General features: G+C 37.6%; 1 protein-coding gene across 2 annotated transcripts in view; it reads right to left on the reverse strand.

Annotated features, from left to right (window-relative positions):
• Positions 1-24,418, reverse strand: part of PRKCE (protein kinase C epsilon) — a 269,340-nt gene that overhangs the window by 198,670 nt on the left and 46,252 nt on the right. The gene's annotated exons all lie outside the window — the stretch shown is intronic.

The raw sequence follows: 24,418 nt of genomic DNA on the forward strand, positions 1-24,418 counted from the left end.
CCTTAGAAATAACAAAGTTTCTTGCAATCCAACAAAGCAAAAATAAAATGCCCCGCTAGGCATTCTCAGGGAGATGTGGCTGCTCAGAATTAGAAATGTTTTTTAATCACATCCACCCAAGTTCACAAGTCTGTTTTCTTTCTCCACTGAATACATGCATCGTAATGATTTACTGCTGAGAAAGAACCAATAGTTTGTGAGGTTGAATTCTGACCTAACTTCAGAGTTTGGTCTTAACTCTGAAGGCTACAGGCTCCTAAGGTCATTGGAGTTCACAAAGCAAACTTACTTATAGTACTTGTATGAACCACAGCACTGTATAAAAGCAGAAATGTAGACGACTGAGAATTAGAAGATAGCAGAAGGTCTTCAGGTGATAAAGTTTTGTGGTTTGTTTTGTTTAAGGTGGAAAAGTTCAAGAGTATTTGGTCCACAACCAGATGAGAGAGGACACAAATCAGAGACTAGTGAGATAAGGACAAAAGTATAGTAGCTTGTTGGTGGGCAAAGACAAGCCTGTCCAGTTAAAGCAGAGTTTTGAAGTCAGCTAAGCAGGGAGGGAACATATGCATGAAAGGGAATGGAAAAGGGAGGTTCTCGGGCTGGTAGCTGAAACAGCTTCTCCAGTCCAGATCTGGTAGATGTAGAAAGTCATGGAAAGTCAAGCAGATGTATTTAAGTTTTTCATCTGTTAATTAACTCCTGCAAATTTAATGAATGCCAAAGCCTAATTTATACTCTTTGCAATCTTTTTGGAGTACTTTTCAAGTACTCCAAATCTGCCCTCAAATACTTAAATAAAAGCCAAATATTTGTTAAAGTTAACATTCACATGGAATTATAAGCGTTTAATTCCTTCATGCCTTTCCCATCGATCTATTTACTGATATTAATGACTGATATCTTCCCTTGTTTGTCCATTATTCATTGAAGAGACTGAGGATGCTGCCTGACATTTATTTCTGCTGAACTACAAGTATTGTGCTGGCTTTGAAATAGATCCATGGAAGCAATAATAAGAAGCCAATCGCTGAAAGCTGAAAAACAAGCAAAAGTTAAAAGGACTATTACTCAGCTATCAGTAACACTGCTCCTTAGAAGGAGTTCACCAGTGAGCTAACCACATTTGCTGTGGTGGAACTGCAGCAAGTACACCCCTGTGTAAGGGTTAGACAGGGTCTGGCACAGGTAGACAGCATGTGCAGAACACAGCAGTGAGGGTGCAAGGAGCAGAGAGCAGGGCAATGGCAGCACAGGGTACACAGCAATTGCTGCAATTTTGTTTGCTCAGTGGGCAAAGTCTACCTGTACCACACAGCTTTCCAGCAAAAACTTTGGAAAAAAGACTTTCCAAGCTTGTAACATACAGGATTATTTCTGTGCAGCTCTCACTTTAAATTCTTACATTCAAAAACAAAACAAAATCATCCTTTGAGTCTCAGACTTCTATAGGTTTCAACCTTTTTTTTTTTTTTTTTTTAAATCTATTTACACTTACAAGCTATGATTACTGTAAACATCATAAATGTTTTCTGGAAATAAGATTTAACAGATTTGTTGCTCATGACACTATGACATAATCGCAAAAAAAAAAAATCTGTAAATTCCAAACAACCAGAACTTTGATAAGCTCCCCAGAATCATATGAGATGGTGAAAGGATTCAGAGGAATTATTGATTACAGCTAATAGAAAGACATATGTACCAACACCCTGAAATAGTTCCAGAAACAACCTTGAGGTTCCAGAGAGGAAGGAGAAAACAGCAGGATTTTCAAGTTTTTCACTTGGAGGAACAGCAGAGCCAAGTCAGAGAGAGAGCACTTGGAGCATTTTCTCTGAAGCAACCATTGGCAGAACTGGTGTGATGAATACCCAAAGGATTATATTCCATTTGATATGAAAAGCCACACCACAGAGCACTGTAACCATCTAGCACTTTCACCACAAGAATAAGAACAAGCTTCCTTAAAACCTGCACAGATGCAGAATTAATATGTGTACTTGAAAGTAATCTTGAAAGGACGTAAAAAATAAACTTCTATGAAGGAAACTTCTGCTAGTGTTCTTTATTTATTTTACTTCTATATGGACACTAGTCTCACATAGTGAGAAATGCTGAATACATTTGAGGAGTTCCAGTCCTTTTCCTCAAACATGCATCAGCAGCTTTAAATTCCAATTCCAAAGAAGAATACCGCCACCAAAAACCCAATAGAATTTAGAAAATTCAGTTTTCCAGTAGTGTTTCAAGTATCTTAAATTCTACTGCAAATGACCAAAGTGATGAGGATGAAAAGGGCAGCCTGTTTATTCCTCTCACAGGAATACCTGAAAATGAATAAGCTGACTTATCTTGGATAGAGTTGTTGGAATTCACAACCACATTTAAATCTCTAGAAGGACTTAGATTTCTAGATACACAACTTCAAACAACGAGGTATAGAAGAGCACCCTCATTCGCAGTTCAACTAAAATTAATTCAATTTACATGCATAAAGGCAGATTTCAGAATACTTGCTGGGAAATGTTTTTTTGCAATAGAACAAGATTTAGAAGTCTGCCTCAAAAACAGTGAAGATTTTCATAAATGCATACACACAATACTAAGAAAGATAGTCTTACATAACAAACGATACCAAATCTTTGTGCATCTCAATCATCATTATTCTTGTGTCTTAGAAAATACATTCACTCACTTCCCACTGGGAGAAATTTGAGCCTGGAGCAGAATTTTGGACTGACTGTGGAACACAAGGTAGTAGAAGTGGGATTTTAGCTCAGATTTAATTAAATATAAACAAGAAGACAAAGACTGAAAATTTCTGGAAGTTACCAAATTAAAGTTAATGGCCCTTAATAGAAAAATAGGGAAAAACAGAAGCAGAAATGCACTTTTAACTCTACAGCTTACAAATGAAAAAGAAGTGGGGGGTTCATCATTTTTCAAGAACAAGAAAAGGATTACCATTATTATTTCAGAAGATAATGATGTACAAAAGAAATAGGAAATATATTTTCTCTGAAAATCATTTTTAGTGTATTCTTATGCAGTGTGTTTTACCTGCAGTAAACAAATCTTTGTATTTCCAAAATTAAATTTCACAGTGGAACCCACTTACGAGACAACTCATAATATACAGAATAATTCCCATTACCCAATCTTCTTTTTCTGTAGAGGAAAAAAAACGTTGTAGATATTGGGCTGACTTGGCAATATAGATTTGAATTAAGAGATGAAGCATCAAATATACCATACCAAGTAGCGCAAAAATTGAAATACTGAAATGAACTCCACAGTAAAAACCTGTGATGTGTGTATCTGAGTTTTCAAACTAATTCAGCATTGATCTTAGATCATTTTTCATTCTGTTCTCTCAGATGCAATACTAGCCCTCCAGATGACAATACTGGCTGGATTAAAGGCCATTATTGTAGATCCTCCTTATATCTACAGTAGTTGTATGACAATTCTATCTCCAGGCAAGAACCTAGAAAACAGCCTGCTGTGGTTCACCAATTATCTCCAAGACACACAATTAATCACAACCTAAAAGTCCTCTCTTGTAATCAACCATAAATGTTCTGCAGTATCATTTTTTCACCCCAGGTGGTTATGCTGCTTCCCAGCACACATAAAGACTCTAGCTCCTTTGCAGAGATGATCATAACAAGCCAGGCCATGCCTTACTTTAGATTTTTATCTCTCACTTTCAGATCATTGAAAATCCACTTAATGTGACAAATGGAATGCAGTCACAGTAAGAGTTTCAAGTGTTCAAATCATGGACCCTGTCAAAAGAAAATATATGGGCAATATAACATACAGAAATAGCAATACCAAAGCATTACTGAGCTTGTTAGATGCTACAGTGAAAGCCAGAAGAATTAAATGAACATTAATTCAGGTTTTGCTGAACACAAACACAACAGTATCAGCACTTACAACTAAAGGTGATAGATGGTTCTTCAAAGCCTGTAAATATCAACAAGGCCAAATTCTGCAATATCTAACTGGGTTGTTAATTTCTAACACAGTCAGTTAGTGCTCTCTGCAGTAGAAACTAGTTTATAGCTACAGTTTAAAGGAACCGCCCAGTGACAATATGGGTGACAGAACTAGGTCTTGAGAAATTAAAAAGACTGCATAGGAAATGTACTTATAATTAGATAATAAATAGGATGCAGCATAAAATACATGACAAGCAATACAATTAGGCATTGCTGCAGTAGTTTTTCCTTTTTACGTGTTTTATTCCTAGATCCTGTATTACACATTGTCATTCAGACTATTCTGTTGCTGTGTTAACTATCTGTGTTCATACAAACACATAAGCTCTATATGAACTGTAGTGAACTAGGGATCAATAGTCAGTGAAAATGAAAGGAGTATGGAGGAAGAAAGAGTGAGGACCTCTGAATAACTAATGTACCTGGAAAGCACATGCTCAAGAAATCAAGGAGAAATCAAGATCTTGATTTTACAAACCATAAAAGATAGTAATAAAGATGTTACCACACTCGTGAAGACAGAACATTCATTCTAAAAAAAGGTTTTAAAGGGGAAAACAGTACCATGCTTGCATCCTTACCACATCTCTCCATTACAATAAATCCAACTATATTTCCATACAGATATATGCAAATTCTCAAAACAACCAATACCACAAAGATGCACGTAAAGGTAGCTGTATGACTATAAAGCACAGAGTTTGAAATGCATTTGAAAACCTGTAGGAAAATGAGCAGGAAGATCTGGACAGCTGGCCTGAGCTAAACTTTTTCTTTAATTAATGCTTTCTCCAGGCTACAGTAGAACCATGGATATAACTTCAGGCTACTCTAGTCCTCCTTCATAAATGAGATAATGTTAATAAAGAGGAACTTTGAAAAAATTCAGAACACTTTGGCATTTATTCCCCAGATTACGCAAAATCTGAAAAATGCAAGTATTTCTGTCACTCCTCCATGTTAATACAATAGTGCTTTACAATTAATTCTAATTGAATTTTATGTCTTTAATAAAGATCATTGATTGCTGGTAAGTTTATTTTCACATCCTTTGTCTTGATCTTTTTCTCTTGGTTGCATAACCTGTCAGATAATTACTAATAAACATACTGTTTTTGCATGCAAAATATATATTTGATATGAGAGGTACCATCAAAAGAAAGAGATATTTTAGAATCCAAGGCAATATTTCAGAAACATTTGGAGGAGAAAAATCCACTTTAAAAATTCGTGTCTAGAGTAGGAATTTTAGTATCCATTTTTGCTTAAGGTAACTCCTTTTCACATCTGAATGACTAAATTCTGAAGAACCACAAAAATCAGTAGATCCAATGCAGACCAGCTACATGAATGGATTTTTCTAACTTGACACACAAAGCTAGTTCTACCGTCTCTGTACAGTTTTGTTCAATCCCATTTTGTTGGTGGATATTTTTGAATGCTACTTGACCACAGGTAAATATACTTTCTTCTCGAAAAGTTAAAGTGTGCCCCAGATATTGAACCTCAGCATGGCAACATTAAGTTTTAGAACAAAAATATTGCATTGGTACTGAACATATTGTATGACTGTCTTCAAAACTTCTGGCTAGTTAGAACAGGAGTAGTGGTATGTCTTCTAAAAATCAAACTTGAATAATCTTAAGTTCTGTTCTTAACTACAAGGCAGCAATTTTAAATTTTAATTCTGCACAGACAGAAAAAGGAATGGAAAAGGGCAGACACCTGAATTTTGACTGCAGAGCACTTAAATGTCACATACAGATTAAAGTGAAAGGCAATAAGTACACAGCCCCTACCAGCATCCAGACCAATGGAGTCATTTACACTCTGTACACACCCATACAGTATACCTCCCACTCCTTTGTCTCTCCTCTCTCACAGCTATTACATGCACCAGGTCCTGGTCCAAGTTTTTCCTCTTACCTTTAGTTTCTTCTTGCTATAGATAAACTATGGGAAGTGCTATTGCTATCACAAAGATCCATAATAACTAACTTCTCAATGCTGTGTCATATTTCAAATAAAAGAGGAAAACACTGCACAGTGCTCCTTAATAGTAGATCTGATCCCAGATACTCAGTGCAAGTCAAATGAATATTTTGAATGCAACTTCCTCTGATCACAACTCTGGCCTCCCATGTTAATTCATGCATATATCAAACATGTATGAGCAAAAAGACACAGCACCAGTGGTGATGCAGCATAGAGCACAAAAAAATAAGGTTAGCTACACCACTAGCACATGATGACAAACAGATAAACATCCTCAAGCACAAAAAGATGAGTAAGAGTCACTAGAGTTTGGAACAAGAGGAAAGAACATAGATTTGTATCTTTTATGGATATATAGATTTTCTGAAAGACAGGTAGCAATTTACTTGTCAAGAGATATGTAAAGTACTCTCGATCTAATTCATTTCATTCATAGTGGACTGGAAAAGAAAAAGTAGTTAACAGCGATGCTGTCATAACTATCACTCTGCTGTTGTTCTCTGGTTTAAAAGCAGAGTGAGGCAGAGATTAGTCAAAAAGTGTGCATTAGTGATCTATCATTTACCACTTGATTCAAAAATGCAGTGATTAGGCATGAGAATTAAACAAAAGTAATTACTAATGTATTTAGAAGCAATGCTCAGGCTCTTAGGTTTTTGCATTGCTAAGCTGAAGACTGATGACTAAAGAAGGGAGATAAATTAAGCGCTGGGATTAAACCCAAGAAAAAGAAAATGCTACTGAGTTGATTCTAACCAGTTGAAATTTCAGCATAACAAGGCAAAAAAATTATAAACATTATAAACAAAGTGTTACAAGGTAACAACAATAAAATCATGTGAAACTCTACCTCCATTCCCACGAATTCCCAACAGACCCTGATCTCTACATATTGAGGCAGAAAAGAGAACGCATTTTGGAAGTCACCTTCATCCCAAAGCTTCAGCGAAATTCTTCCCCCTGCTCTGTTCCATTGCAGTCTTAGAACATTTTCAATATATTCTTGCACAAAGACTTGGCAGATAAAAAGATATTTTTCTAACAGACATTACAGGTATCAGAAAATCAACAAGTACAAATGCTTCAATTCACCTGCACTTTGCAGAGGCACTGACAGTGACATGACCTAATAAACTGGAGCGCAGAAGCAATACCCTGTCCTTTGGCAATTTATATTAGAAAGCAGCTCATAAAGAAACTATTTTGCTATTTTGCAGGTGCAAAATATTTCTGATTAGTCATCTATACACAGAAGAGAAAGTCCAGCAATAAAATATTGAGATTTTCCTCAAGTTTATGGGAAAGAAAGGACCTAAATGGTTCATTTAGTAAACTAAATGGAAACGTACGTTATGACTCCAAGAAAACAGACAAAACAGTAATAATCTATGGGGAGAAGCACGACAGGTCACAATCCTTACTCCCACTAGATGGCAATATTGTTTTTTTTGCAAGCATAGAATATGCTCTCATTGAATGGAAATTGCAGTATTTTTCATGCTTTCTGAAAGCTGCATTTCCTGCAAAAAAAATAAATGCAAGCCAGGCTTTATTGATCAGAAGAGTGGGGGAAAAAAAAGACTTCATAACACATATAAGTAAACCAAGATATGCAGTAAGCCATAAATAGAGATTATAGTACTTAAGAAATACACTACATGAATAGTAAATGTAATATGTTTTAAGGCTGGCAGGCTTATAATTAGGCCCATCTCAAATTAAACCTTTAACCCTTTACCACATTATCAGCAGGATACAGCAATTGAAACAGCACATTTAAGTTCTGTGGGAAAGAGCATCTCAATTTACCCTCAAACCACCTCCTGCGACATTAAACAGGAGCTTAGAGCAGTGTTAAAAGATGCTACAAATCAAAGAGTGCTCCAATTCCACCTCTCACAATGAGAGAATGGGTCACTATGACAATAGGCCCAGAAAGAGCATCCTAATTACTAAAACCAAACCAAACAAACAAACAACAAAAAAAAAAAAGCCCACCACACCAGTCCATTGAAACCATCACTCCAACAAAAACAGGCTCTTTCAATAAATAATGAATCCTAAAGCTTAAAAATGAAAATGAGTTTTCCATTGCAAACAGGTAAAAAGAGCTAGCCAGATGCCAGTCATACCATTAACATGTATTTTTAACGTTGCCCTCTAAAATCTGCAGCAGGAGCAGGGTGCAGACACATACTGAACACTGATACAAATGTGCAAAGGCTCCAGCAATAAAGATGGAGGATGCTGTCTAGGGGTTACAAACCCAGGACTTGGCCAAATCAAGTTCAAGGTCAAGTGGACTTGACTTAGTGCAGGAACCTAGGCTAATCAATCGCCATTATGCACAAACTGGAAGTCAAGGATCAACCTGGATTAAGTCTGGAGACAAATGCCCAGTACAGCAGGAAGTATACGACAGTACTACTGCCAGTTCTCCAGCATCTCGTTCAAGAGATCCCTTTCTGCTATGATATGATGCTGACATGTTTTACAGTACAGAAGGCTTACACTCTTACTTCAAGTAAGATACTTGCTTGCAATAACAGATCAATTCTGACTCACAAAAATCAAGCTGTTTTAGAACATGAAGCAAACTTTCATTTCAGTCCTGTTCATAGTTGATTACTATGCTTTACAGGTAATCTCATTTAAGTATTTTGACTCATTCAAACGAAGGCATGATACAAAACCCTTCCTCCAATAGCTGATATTATAAGTACAGTTCCCAGGTAAATTATTCCCATTCCTGAATGAGGACTTGAAATAAGTGAAAGCCTGACAGATCCTTTTAACAGTGCTGGAGAATGAAGGAAAGTGTTTAGCAACAGTTCTCTTAATTGCTTAATCACTTTGTTTCTAGAAGATATTTTGTATGTAATCAAAATACTTTAGACTAACAAGTTAACATGTGCTTGTATTGATACACAGACTTCTAGAAAGGGTAAATGTATAACCAAAATTTTGTTTTATGAATGAGTTTTTCCCATTCCCCTTCTTAAGTTTCTCTCTCCTTACCATATGAGATACACAACACACAAGCAACAAGAAATGATTCTACTGCACCCTAAGAGGGATATAGACAAGGAGCAAAAGTTGCATGCCTCCAACCACATCCATGCTTCCAATCCAGTGTCCACAAAAACCCACATGCATACACACACGGGTATTTTACAGTGTTAGAAATAAAATTTTAAAAATATCATACACACACCAGCATGTTCCCAAGTATTCTTATAAACCATATAAATTTTCCTGAAGGTAAGGTGTATTTAGGTGAATGAGAAGTGTTTACATCAAAGGAAGTCTTCACTTACTATCTTAAATTCCCCATCATCCTCAGAAGATCCCTAAATCCTACATGGATGATTCCCAAGGTATTAAAATACTAACGCCAGAAGACAGCTCCTGAATCTACAGCTGACAGTCCTAGCCAGAGACGTAACAACAGCGCTGGTATCATCTGCATCAGTTCCAATTTTAATGCCTCCTTCAGTGGAAGGAAAATCAGCCCCTTCATTGGGCATCAAATATCTCAAAACAGACACAACTCGAAGACCATATTTATAGCCACACCCAAAAAGTGAATAGCTGTGTCTCCTACTCTGAGTTTTCCATGCTGACACTGCATAAGGAGATCACCCTCCAGTGAAGCACAGAAGCAACAAAGACCATGCTTTGTTAATGCCCTTGAAATTGAGAATTATCAACACGACCACTGAACCACAGCATGCAACCTGAAATGCCAATACTATTCTGGACTGCAGTCAGACAGGGTGTGAGATATTCAGAAGTGAGCAAAGGTGACTTGGATGTATTCGTGCAGATAAAAAAAAAAAAAGCACAAACATTCCCCTGTAACATTGAATTTCCTCATTTCCTAAGGAGAAGATTCTGCAGGAGCTGTCAGCACTTCACACAATGAAGCTGTAAGTGATATTGCTTATGCTGCTGCCAAACAGCACTGACCACCAGATGCTGTCCTATGCACGTATTTATAATCAGTGCATCTCCAATTAAGCACTAAATACTCTTGTGCTGTTTTCCAGTTGAAAAAAAAAAAAAAAAAAAAATCTATTTTCTTCTTTCCTGAGACTCAACAATAACAACAGACCAAGAGGCATTTGAACATTCTGGATTATAACAAACACTAGACGCAGCCAGATAGTTGCAGAATTTTTAAGTTTTGAGTCAAAATTAATTGTTTGGGCATGCTTGATCCAAACACATCACTCAGACCACTCCAATTTGAGCACATTAATCGTTCTATACTGCCCTAGCCTTGTGACCTGTGCTCTTTTCAAACATGTGGCAACCATGTAGAACACCCAGTGTCAGCTCACACAGTCATAGCTACTGCATCTTCATAATACGTTAATAATACACTGCTCTCTTCGTTTGGTGATAAAGGCTTAGAATCAAAACCCAGGCACTTGGTTGTTGTGCCAAATATGTGATAATTCTGTTTTAAAGGCTGAGAACACCCACTATGAATTGACTGAATTTGCCAAAATTAATATTTTATTCTCACAATAGCCATATGCTATTCATTTGTACCTTAGCCTAGAAACAGCCATTATAAATATCAAAATCTCAGTGAAAACATTTTACAGCAAATTAGAACAATTTACTACATCAACACAAAAGGGCAGACAATCTCGGAGGCCAGAGAGTCATGAAGCTCAACTTCAGAGAACTCATCAGAAATAAATTATCTGATGCACTCCAAGCCCAGAACAGGCAAAGAGCTTTCAAACACATCAGAAGGAATGTAGGTAAGTCACTTGGATCAACTTGGTCGCAAAGAAAACATTGTTATCGTACAGACTAAGACAGACTGGTCAGGGCACAGATGGAATGCTGCACATCAGGGTCAAGTTTAAAATCTCTGTGTTGGGCTTTATTGTATTGATACAGAGAAAATGCAAATATTGTCCAGACTCTTAAAAGATCAAGCAAATCCAAACAGTCTTCCTTCCTTCCTTCAGTAAAAGTAAACATTTAAAGTAGAACTTGCCTGAGCTCATAACCAGCAACCTTCCCTCCCAGGTTTTCCTTCCACACTCTTTACGGAAAATTCCAAAGACAGAGTGAGAGACAGCATGCATAGGGTTGGAGGAAGAGTTAAGGAAGCAGAGGGTGAGGGAATAAAGTTTATTCTCTCCAGATGACCCAATTCTGTAAATTCTAACATGCAGTCACTTTCCGAGCTGTGAGAAGTCTAATCCCCTCCATCTGCACCCCTGCACTTAAACCACGCTTCAGCCATGGAGTAGAGAGAATGGTAAAAGCAAGAACTCAAGTGTTACTACTGCTGAACACTTACTAACAACAGCAAGGTCAGGATTTTGTCAGATTCACAAACAAGTAATTTATAATATTCCAAATCAGGTCCCTAAATTATTTGTCAAGAAAAAGTGAGAAACTGATCAGACATTATCCCCCAAGTCTGCTCTTTCTGTAAGAAGGTTTGTTTTATTTGGCTCTAGCTGTAATGAATTGCTAAATGACATTGTAAAACAAAAAAAAAAAATTCATTCATAAATATTCAGTAACAGTGAACTTACAGTGAACTACACTGGCTGCTGCAGCAAATTTAACTCACGGCACACAGAATTTGAGAAGTCATATAATTAGATCTAATTTATCTGGCTGCTGTTGCATGACAGTACAGTGGATCCTTGCTTTTAGCACTGCATAGCACGTATTCATACCACAGAATGATTGCACAACTCTGAGGAAGGCAGTCCATTAACCTTCAGGACCTGAAGCTGTTACCATAAACAATGCTTTTTCTTTTACAGATGCTCTCCAACAGATGCCCCCACTACCTTCACAGTCCCTCACTGCACATCTCACCTATTGTAAAAGGTTAAAGAAAGACTGGTTATGAAGGAGTGCATCTCATTAAGGCAGAGAGCTCCCCTGTAGTGACGTAGCAACTTCCATTCTGTAGGCAACTGCAACCACATGTTACATTCTCCTTTCTAGAGCCCTGACTGCATGTACAGGATTCAGTTTGAATGCAGCACAAAAAAGGACTTTGGGTGTGAAACTTCAGCTGCCTAGGAACACAGAACTAAACTCTGAAGCAGGAAGTGAATCACATCATATACAACTGAAATTAAAGTTTGTTACTCTGTTTGTTACTTCCTTCTGGGGCAAGATGATCTTTTAGTCCACAATGCTATGGACTGCCTGGATGTTTGCAGGAAAGAGAGATATACCATTGCAAGATGTGGAGATTCAAACTCCAAAAGCTACACATTTTATGTTTCTACCACATAAGATAAGGCCTGGGTGCCATAAGAAAGATCTTTTTCCAACAGCAAAACAAAATGGCATAGTAATCACTACTATAAATGAAACACTTCCCATTATTTAAAGAAAAAAAAAAAAGTATTTCCAACAACCAACGTCTTAGGCTGTTGCTGAAAAACTGGTTCTGGAAATAACAGGGATGTGCTGCCCACAGGAATGCTAACAACATCTGTTTCAGTTACAGGATACTTTACGTCTGCAGCCTGTCAATTTGAGATAGATGCACTGGCTGCTTTTAAAGTAGTTACAGAATGGTTTCAGGGATATCATGCAGCATCTGATGCATGGACTCAGATGTGAATGATCCAAGTTATTTATTACAAGTTCTCACATCACTTAATAACTTCACAAATTTTCTAACTTTCCCATCCATCCCTACAACTTTCCCATCCACCTTTACATGTCAACAGAGCATTCTACAAAACACTCTCCAACCATTCCCACAGGCACTTCTCCAGTCAGAGCCAAGATGTTCTTTCTTCTAGAGGTGTCCTTGGTTCTCATGCTGTTTATCTTGCTCCACAGCTTCTGCTCTGAACAGTTTTTCCTCGTATTCCCACATATTACACCAGAAACTATTGAATAAGATGTTTTTAATCAGCATTTTTGTTTTGATAGTCTTGAAAGTATCTTCCTTTTTTAAGTGATGATAAAAACTGAAGTTAGTGATAACAGTGACCCACTACTTACCAGGAATCAAAAGATCATTGTTTCTTCTCACTTAATGACTTTTAACTTTGCATTTCTGCTGCACCAGTAGTATTTTGGAAAGACAAGATTCACACTAGGTATAAATCAGTGCAGCCCTAGCAAATTCCAATGGAATTGCACCAGGCTCCACATACCATAAACCATTCTGCATTGTTGCCAAAAAGAAGGGAGAGGGATTGGCCTACAGCACAGTTTGGCTCATGCTCTCTCTCAAAAAAAGAAAACGTCCATCTACACTCCTTTTCAAACTCAGGCTAAAAAGGCAGTATACAGAATGTTTTAAAAGGCTGAGCCCAGTTTATTCAGCCATGTCTATTAAGGGGTTTCTGAAACTGTAAAAAGAACATTTGATTTATAATTGTAAATGTCAAGAATGGAAATATTTCTTTAACAGTAACAGAGTCTACCTGGAAATAAACTCAAAGCACATGAAAATAGCAGCAATCATGATAAAAATCACTAATGGAAGCAGATTAATGCTTCCTTTTCAGCAGTTACCATTTGAAAGCAGAGCATAGTTAGCAACAATTTTTCCTAGAACAAATTTTCAGCTGTCTTACCCTATTTCATACATTGCCAAAATCCTGGCCCCTATTGAGAGTGCAGATGGCAAGCCTGAGGACTTAGGAAGAGAAAGAGTGGGAAATAAAGAAATGGCTGAGACATAGCTCAGACTTTACATCAGTTTGTTTGTTGATTTTTTTTTTTTTTTTTTTTAAACACCCTGCCAGAAGAATAGTCAGTTGCACTTCAACAAGAATTTTTATATTACTTTTCTTTGTAAATAAAAGTAAATAGAGAAATCATAAAAAAATCGATAAAGAAATCATTAGATTTAACTAGCAATTTAGTTTTCGTTAGAAAAAAACTGAATCCTCCTTCATACATGTAGATTCTGCAAATTGGGTGTAAGTGTGAGGTTAACAACAGGGGTCAGTCAGGCAGAGAGAGGAAGTGCGCAACCACAAACTTAACAAGGCTGAAGGAGTGCTCGCTGTGTGCAGCAACAGTAAAAGAAAATTAGAAAGAGGAGAAGATTTCTCCTTCTGTCAGTTGGCACTCAATTTATTAAAAGAATATGGAATCGCAGAACATTTTCTCGCAGCTTAGCTCAGGCAGCACCTCTCATTTTGAGCAGACTGCTGTTAGGTGTGCTCTCTCCTAAAAATATAACAAAAAGTGTTAGCATAAAAATCAATTCACTTCTAAAGACCACTCCCCACACACACCAAAGAAGTGCTCAAACAGTGCACATCTTCCATTTCAAACTTGGTATCTTTTATCCTTCTCCAGGCTTGCAGTGCTGTAAGACATGCTGCCCAACTGCAGAAGAGGAACAGCTAGAAAAATACCTGCAGAGAAGAGGTCACCAAAGGCAGAGCAGCTGTCAGAACACATAGCACTCAGATCACCTTTGCAGGGCCAGCAGGAAGGTCTGAGCTGAAGGCCACACAATCATCACTGGCAACAGCTCTGCAGGCACACAAGCCCGTTTATCCAAGTAAGGGATGGCAAGGATGCCATTACACTGATAAGTCATCCTTTATTTGTGACCTCTGCTAACTGCGGGTAATTGCATTTCATGTAAAGTGCCTTTTTTTTTTTTTTTTTTTTACTTAATTTTCAAAAAAACTGGTCTTTCAATCAAGTTAGAAATCCACATTCTCCTTACTGTGGGAAAAATAAATATTTCTCTAATATAAACAACTAATTTACCACTCCTCTATGTAAACTATCACGCTCACTGACAAGATCTGCGACTCTCACCATTGGAGTTAACACTTACTTCAGCAACACAAGATTCGCTTGAACAACTTGCATGTCTTACAGATGTCTGTATAAGTATTATCAAAAATTGTTCAAATGACTCCATACAGACTCAATTAGTAGCGCAATTAATTCAGCATCTCAGTGCAGTAATTTAGACTTCCTATTAAGAAACCCAGATACTTCAGTACATTTTCTGCAAGATACCCTTTCTAAAGAAAGAAGCAACTGGAAGGCGATGCTTTAAAGAGGCCATGGGCACAAAAAATATTTTATCACTTAGTTGGCTCCATCTGTTTGGCCAGTTATGAACAGATGCTCCATATCCTTACAAATGCATTTTACCAGTGACCAGAAATGTCAGTTTTTCAGCAGACAAAACATCAGCATCCACAAGTAAAGACAACCACTTTCAGAACTGTTCCTCTTTAATCCGGAACATTTTGTACAAAAGCAGATGTAACGTACAGCAGACAGAAATATGTGCCACTAAAATAAACGGAGGGTACTTTTCCTTAATCTGAGGAAAAAAGAAAGAACGAAGACACACAAAAGTGAGGAAGAATCAGAAAGCACCTTCAGGAGAAAAGGGGCCAAGCTGTCTGCCATTGAGTTGCATAGCAGAACAAGGCTGTGCCTATCAACAGTTGGCTTTTGGGCCTAGTTCACTTCACTCAGTGTCTATTTAAACAACATTCATCAGGTCACCTCTCTTCTACACTTAAAAAAAAAAATAAGGAGATTGCATCAATTCGGTAATCAATTCAAAGTGTTAAAGTACACTACTGTGTTAACACCTCTATCTTACATGCCTTTTCTTAGAGTAAAAGTGAGCCCTCACTTTTGCTATTTCCTTCTCAAACAACTCCACAATTAAGCAATGCAAATACTCATAAGATTAAAAAAAATAAAAAAATAGCAATAGTCTTTCAGTTCACCAGACCTCTTCTGAGCTAGAGGCCTTTCATTCTGTCAAAAACCTATGATTTCTGTGAGGATCGTGCATGCCTGAAAAGTCCTGAACTTGCTATCTTTGGTTGAGGTGCACCTATGCAGTGGTCTTGGCTGCACATGCTGTTTGGACTGGTCTGGCCAGGGAGCAGGGCTGGAAGCAGCCATCACATCAACCCCTGGATGCACAAAAGCAGAGCCAGTATAGCTGAAGTGTCCAAAGGAAGGTGACATTATCTATCACATCTCTGCTGGGCCACCCAACCTGAGCATATGTGAACTCTTGAGGGACTTGAGACAACCTAAGCTCTGAAATCTTGTGTACCAAGCATTCCTGAACAGCAATGAGATTCATGCCATCTGCTGGTGATGCACGCTTTTTAGCAAATATCAGTGACACAAATCTTAATTGTGCCTTAGTGACTCTGGTCTGTACAAGGTGCAAAATTGCTACTGTATGGAGTCACAGTGGTATCAAGATAATCTGACATCATACAGTCACCTGTATTAGCCACTCCACTAACTGGCAGATATAAACAGATACTAAATATTTAGACGTCAGACAGGTAAATTCTATACTCAGGACCCAGACAGAGATCCTGAGCATTAAACAACAGCAGAAAATTTTCACCAACAAACAGAGAACTCAGTTAAAACCAAGGAGACTATATCTGGATTCTTCTGCCTGGGATTCCCACTATTGCAAAGAAATCCTGCCCATGTCCCATTAAAAGGGCTACAAAACAGCTCAGGAAAGAAAACAAAGGTACTGCACAAAGACTGCAGCAATTGAAGAGGTTTCTCTTGGACCTCAGAAGGTTAGGAAAGTGACTGAAAAAATTGCTGAAGTCCAGTTCAGCATTATCTCTTAGCAGTGGATTTTGCCTTTTTCAGTGTTGAGTCAGGCCTTCCATAAAGAGGACACATACACAAGGAAGCAGTGCTCAGAGAAAGAACATTTATGAGTGCACTCTCAGAGACATCATGAACCTGACAGGAACAGGCAGAGAATGCTGCAGCTATGACTCCAGCTGCAAAGGTGTTCTTTCAATACACTTTTTCATTACATTACAAAGAGAAATAAGTCCCAGCCACACAACATAACCTGGCAGAGTATTGAGGTGTGTTGGTGTTTATTGCTCTGCCTGCCCTTGCAGCATTATCTGTTGTTTGGGAATAGTGGGTCAGCAGTTCTGTCAGGTTCTTTAAGTACTGGAAAAGGAGAGACTGAAGATGGTAACAGAGAAGATATAGATTAGGTAAACTCCCCATGCTTCCCAATGTTAGAACAGAAAGTAAAGCAAGATTTGAAAGGATGTGTAGAAGTGATGAGGCATATCTGGCTTAACAGAGGGCAATCCTGGGCCTTCAAGCGAAATTTTGTTTAGTCATTCTTCCTGTGTTAATACCTTCCATTGAAAATTTCAATTTGGAGACTTTCCCAGCTCTGGCTCTGAACTACAAGCCAAATTATCCACATTTTCAGGCTACTGCAGTAACTGGAACTCTACAGACTATGAAACTGTAGTTATTCATGATACCTGTTGCTCTAGCTCCATGTGGCCTGAACAAGCAGGCAGCCCCAGTAGCTACTGTATTTTGAAAGCTAAGAAGAAAGTGAGAGCTACAAAAAATAAAAATTAAAAAAAAAAAAAAAAAAAAAAAAAAAAAAACCACCAACAGAAAAAAAACAAGAAGCAATGTTAAAGCTATGACCAGTAGAGACAGAACATTGATCAGAGGTTTGAAACAACTTTCTGTGGTTATTGCATATGTAGCCACAGTAGACCTAACAGTGGCTGAGGTTTCCAGTGGTCAAAAGAAAATACAAAGAGTTTTCACATGGGGACTGCACATAAAATTACCAGCGCTTCATAGCAGCCACATGAAAAAGTTTAAGTTGTTTAAAAAAATAAATCTGCTGTTAAACTGAAAACGCATTTAGTTAAGCTGTAAAACGCAACTTATTTGTTGCATGTTAAAACCATTTAATAACTAAATTTATGAAGCTTCAGAAATACAACACAATTTCATTTATCCTGCATACCCAGTTACAGTAACAGTGCTGATACTGTAAAGTTCAAATAGAGAACTTGCGTTTTCTTGTCTATGCTCAGCAGTATGGAGCAGCAGAGAAAATATTTTAAAAAGGTTTCTTCTAATTCCTAAGCCAAAAACATAAGACTGACAAATAGTTATTACCCACTGTTACCTACTTCTCTTTCTCCTCTTCTCTTGATCCTGCTCACTGTTACACTCTGAAAGGTGAGATATGAATCCTTTCTGGAGGGTAAAAACCACTCACTGCCCACAGGCAAGTGTGCTGAATATTTTAGAGAGACAGAAAGCTAAAATTCACAAAGGGCACCACTAACTACATCACAAAACACTAGAGTATCATCTCTTCCTGAACCATCTTACTGACAATTGGCTTAACTGGAAACTAAGAAGTTTGCTGATAAGGAATTTAGTCAAATCTGCTAAGAAAATCTGAGCTGTTGCTGTAACACAGCTGTTAGTAATGGACCTTTATGCCTTATTTCCAAAGCTCTCTGATTAAACTCTACAGAAGCCTACAATCTACAGGACTAGGCAGCATATGCAGCTGTGATGAGTCCTCTCAGCCTGGCTTGAAGTTTTTAACTCTGAGATACCAACTCATTTAACGAAGATGGAGTACACATCAGATCTTTTAACAAGCTTTCAGAACGTACACAATCACAGCCTGTGAAGCTGGTTGGACAGTGACCTCACTAAGCAACGGAACAATTTGATGTTGATTTAATTCTGCAAACACCACCCGCAATAATTTGACATGGAAAAATTTACAGCCTTACAGAACTCACTAGGAAAGCTGCACTGCAGGGAAGAAAGGCAGTAGGTTCCACTGAGATAGAGCTGGGAATCAGGGCTGAGATTCCCACCTGACTGGTCAGCAGCTTCAAAGTTAAACAGAGAGAGGCCAGTGTAAGTAAAGTCCCCGAGTTAACTCCATCCAAGTCAATACAATTCTACTGATAAAGATTGGGCCCTAAAATCTCCTATAAAACAACTGTTTTTATGTAGTAAAAGAGATGTGGCCACAAAATTCACACAGTGGTTGCTTAACATCATGCACGGAGACAAGGGGAAATGGCTTCAAACTGGAAGAGGGTAGATTTAGACTAGATACTAGGTAGAAATTCTTTACTGTGAGTGTGGTGCCAATGGAACGGGTTGCCCAGAGAAGTCATGAGCCCCCTTCCTGGAGGTTTTCTCAAGGCCAGGCTGGATGGGGCTTTGAGCAACCTGGTCTAGTAGGAGGTGTTCCTGCCTATAGCAGGGGGGTTGGAACTACATGATATTAAGTTCCCTCCAACCCAAGCCTTTCTGTGATTAAGCAGACCAGTGGTGCATTTCAAAACGTAATCTGTTACTAGTAACAGCTGCTTTCTAAAAGATCTATTTTTCTTTTTAAATGAATGTTTCCTCTTAACTCTGGTTTCTTTGCAATGGATTTGTATCAATTAGTATTCCTATTTCACATTTACTCTATGGGCTGGGAGGCAGTTTTCTCTCCTATTAAATAAGAAACACGCAGAGAGGTGGAATATCTGTAACAGAGCAGGAAAAGAAATGTAATGTGACTGCCATAAAACAAAGGCACAGAGGGTATGAGATGTTCCACCGAAAAGGCACATTAGAAGTCTGAATGGTCTTCAAATCACAGTTCTGAGTATCAATGTGGGTGAAATCAAAAGGGAGTTTGCAGGATGTGGAGAGGGCTTTGTACATATTCTGGTTCATTGGCTCTTCTACAGAACAATCTAATCCTATTCTTAAACACAGAAATAATACCCTGATTGGGATGATTATTTTATTTCTCCAGAATCAAAGACTGCAACAGTTATTGAAATCATTACCAGACTGAAACACTTCAAGGGATACAGATTGCCTTCCCTGTGACTATGGCAACATATGCTGCAGGATAGTATTCATACACAGTCTTTAGGCATCTAAATTTGGTTGCCTATACTTGAAACCCAGTTTCCCTATGAAACTTGCTTAGAAATACATGCCACTGTTCTAATTTGTTCTGCAAAATCACCTTTTAACTCACTGCCCCCACAGGAAACAATTTCCCAGTTTAGCTCCCAAAATTGGCTCCATAATGAAGTCTGTCTGAATACTCTTTCCTGCAAGATTTTGCTTTATCTCGCATTCCTGTTGCTAGAACAAGTGCTCTTATTTTACACCCTGTAATTGATTAAGGCCTACTTAGCAGAAACATAAGCCAGCAAAGGTATTTAGAATATTAAATATCTTAAGAATATTAAAATAGACTATTAAAATATCTTAACATTTTAATCTGAATTTTAAAAATATTAAAATACCTCAACATTTTAATCTAAATTAACAATATTGTGCACATCAGTTCATCTCCCCTCACTTTTGACAGCCCATCAGACAGCAGGTTGAGCACCCCAAATACCCACTGAAGTCAATTCTACAGCCAGGTGTGGAGGTTCTGCTTCTACCACTGAAGTTATCGCTAATGGCATAGAGAAAAGTGCTCAATGCTAACAACTCTGTTTTGTTTGGCTTTATTCGGCTATTTTCTTTGTCAGAAGCCTAGAGTAAGCATCCTCAAAAGCATAACTATGAACTGACTTTTTCAAATGAATATATTCCCTATAGTAATTTTTCTGAGACCTGAGACACTTCCATCTGCCACCAGTCCCTTGTATTCCAGGAGAGCTGGGACTGCCCCTTGCCATCTCTCTCCTCCTTTCCTTTAGCCACCATCAAGACAATTAGAAGCCAAAAGCAGCTATTAGTAAGAAAGAAGCTTCTTTATTCCTATTATTGCTTTTGCTATCTTTCATCAGCTGCTTACAAGGCTAGGAATACCTGAATCCTCAATTGAGAGAACTAGCTTCAGCATTAGAAAGATAGTATAGTTTACTAAGGACCAAAGTGTTTTCGGCAACTGAAACTAGAAAAAGAAAAAAAAAAGATACTCAAGATCACAGAACTTTGCTAAACATACCTCTTCTAGTAGTCCTAAAGATCTTAGTTTGTTGTGAAGGAGAAAGATTCAAAGAGAGACTTAGGTTGTAGGTAGCGAACAAGTGATAAAACATCTCTTGTCATTCCCATTTAACCAATACATTGCCACTGTTTTTTTGGGGGGGTTTTTTTGCTTTTTTTTTTTTTTTAAAGAGTCAGGAGATGCTTTATTTGCCTAGTGTCAGTAACTATGTTTTTCCATTCATTTTATTCAGAAGTTATTGCAACTGATTAAGAAGATACAGAAACCTACAGATAAGGCTTACATGAAAGGCCTTATCTTTTAGTCAAGGCCCAAGTTCCTTTGATGGTGTAATAGAATATTTTCCAGTAATTTGCACTTCAATTCCATCAGCTCAAAGCATAAAGTATAAGTTCCATTCTTTTGCTTTAGACTAGCAATAAAAAAGGTGATGCAGAACAACACTTGTATTTTTTTTTTTTTTCCTCCAAGAATGCTCAATGCTTCCACAATCCTCTTCTCTTTTCATAAAGGTTAATGCCTCTTGTTAATCTGTATGTGTTTGTACGTTCATGACCACAAAACCTGAACACAGCACTGAATCAGAAATGTTAAGAGAGAAGCTTCCTTTGCCATAGCTAACACACGCCTGAGTTGGTGAGAAAAGCCAGTAAATTAAAGCCATGCTATGCTTCAGTCTAATTGCTGTTTTGCTCAGCTATGTTTATTATTTTACTGTATTACAGCATGCCTTATGCAGGCTTGCTTAGTGTCATGTAACCTCAAACTGCACTTCAACTGGGATGCTCCACTTCAATTCAGAGTTCTCATTTTCACATCACGTTTTGTAGCAAGATGCTACAAACATCCCACATCCCGACCTCTTAGTAAGAGATCCCTGCACAAAAGGGGGACATAACACATGGCACATGCTAGGTACACAATCACATCTACCTCTCTGCAGTTCCAGTTTCCTGACTTCTTCTCTTTCTCTGCCTTCTACTGCAGTGCAAAAAACCCTACATAATATCAAAGAAAAAGCCATAGTTTTCCCACTCACCAGCACCACCTTCTCTCAGAATAAAGACTCAACATGGAAGACAATCATGCAAAAAATGAGCTTCCTCTGTAAGTCATCCCATCTGATCCAGTTTTACTCAGACTGTTGATACTCATAACAAATCATAACTACAATACAAATTCTCTTTGCTCTATGGACGAGACTTGCATAAACTGCAATACAGATGAATTTGAAGATGTCCCTAGAGGAAAATAAAACCCAGTTTCTAGAATGCCTTAGAATTTTTCAGCTATCATCAAAATTCACCTCACCATAATGAAGACATCAAAAACAATGTGTTGTCCAAGGTAGAAAACACATACAGTCCTAGTATATCAACAGTGAAATAGATAACAGTCATCTCTGATCAAAGTCCTTGTTTTTATTTATATGTGTATATATAAATATAAAAATATATATATAAAATTTATATACATATAGGAATCTGCTAAAAGACAATGGTTGCAAATACTAAAGAAGTTCTGAAACAGGGATTTTTACTGATCTGCAATAAAAGAAAAGGTATAAAGCAGTCTGCCAGTTGGCCATGAAGTTGTTACACTAGTAAACACAACGATGAGAATTTGTTTCTTCCATTCAACATTACTGTAGTTCAGTATGTTTAGACTTCTATTGGGAGAACAAACCCTGGAAGCTAACTGACACTTCTTAAGGACACCAGCTCACATTTCCCCTACTTGATTCTTTCTATAATCAGACCAGCCATAGGAAATGTATCTTTTACTCTTCTTCAATCTCTATCTTGTAGTTTGCCGTCCTACTTTGTCTCTCTTTTCCATGAATCACTGCAGTAAAATCATACAACTAGCTAATCCACTAGTCAGCATGCTACAAATTGCCCTGCTCAAAGCAGAAGCTGAGAGTGACGAAGAAATGGAAAAAGAAAATCAGTCTTAGCCAAATTCTGAGAAAAAAGTTCTTGCTGAGTTTCATGCATTTTGATGATTACATGATTTTATTTGCAATGCTTACAAGTACAAGAAAATCAATGAATGAATCACAGAGATATAGCTTTTCTTGCTCCAAATGCACTTATTTAGAAAAGGGCAAAGGAAACAGAGTGGACCAACATCACATGGAGGATTAGTTTTAAGATGCGTTTCAACCTGTTTCTTTTTGTTAACCAAGAATCTCAACTTGTTTTTTGGATTTAGCAGTCCTCAAAATACTGTAATAAATCAGGACTTCAAGATCTTCTTATGATAGTTGTTCTCTGTAACCAGTGTTAAGATTAGGCTGAATAGGGCTTTGAACAATCTGGACTAGTAGGAGGTGTCTCTGTCTATAGCAGAGGGGCTGGAACTACATGATCTTAGAAGTTCCCCTCCAACCCAAACCATTCTATGATTTTGTTTCTTCGCAAAAATAAGGGGATGGAAAAGATAGGTAGTGATGTCAGGAAACACTGTTGCAAATGGTTTAGGCTACAGAAGCTGAACTACTTCTTGCTGAACACAGGGCTGCTCTAAGATTAAAAAAGGAGTTTCAACAGTGAATCTTGATGTGGCTTACACATCTAGTTATTTTCAAGGTCATACTGTGTACCAGTCAGCACTACTCCAAGCTATATTCATTTCTCTAAGCTACCCAGGCACACAGCATGCCAGTATATCATCTTTTCCAGGAAAAGATAATTCAGAGAAGGATATCATAGATGCTTCCAGCTTATTCACATCTATACTAAGTCTGTACTCCAGGTTAATGTATTTGCACAAATTTCGCCAAGCCTAGCATGTGAGCATTCTTAAACAGTACTGAATTATCAAGCAAATGTTTGGTTTTTTTTTTTCTCTATTACTTTATTACACATGGCTTGCTCTTTTTTCAGCCTGCTAAGTTACCACGTGCAATGATGCCATGGTGATGGAAAAAAAAAAAAGTATAAAACACTAAAACAGGTAGATCCTGTTCTTTTTAACTGAAATGCAAATTCCCTGTTTCATACAGGAAACTATACTCAGAACTACTGAGCAAATGAAATCCTTGCAAAGGTGACTTTTGTGAATGAATTGTTGACTTAATGTAAAGCTGAGCTTTGTATCTCATATGCATAGAGCCTAAGCAAAGAATGAGACACCAGAAAAAGAGAAAATTCATGTAAAAATAAAGTTAGCTGGGATCAAATTATATCAACATGTGAAGGTACAGAGAAATGTGAAGCGGTCAGAGAATGATGGTTGCATAACCATTACAGATTATATTCAATGAATCATGTCTTTCATTTGGAGGTCAGGCCTATCAGTAATTTGCATGAACACGTTACACAACTGGCAAAGCAAGCAACATGCAGTTCCTCCAACTTATGTCTTTAAGGTGACAAAAATATAAAAAGTATCGTGTGGATAAATCATGAGGAAGGAAGTTCACAGATCACCTAAGCATTGCATAATTTGTGGTTTTACTTCAAATGCCAGGGCTTCAAACAGTTACATGGAAATTTTAGCTTTCAATTGTATAGCTTATTATTAAATTTCAATCTTTTGAGACCCTACCAGGAAGGCCAAAGTTTAAAAATATGACATATGGAAGCCTTATAAGCTAGAAGACAAATTCAAATTACCATAATTACTT

Source organism: Tympanuchus pallidicinctus, unplaced genomic scaffold (assembly GCF_026119805.1).
Source record: "Tympanuchus pallidicinctus isolate F22 unplaced genomic scaffold, pur_lepc_1.0 scaffold1, whole genome shotgun sequence".
NCBI lineage: Eukaryota > Metazoa > Chordata > Aves > Galliformes > Phasianidae > Tympanuchus > Tympanuchus pallidicinctus.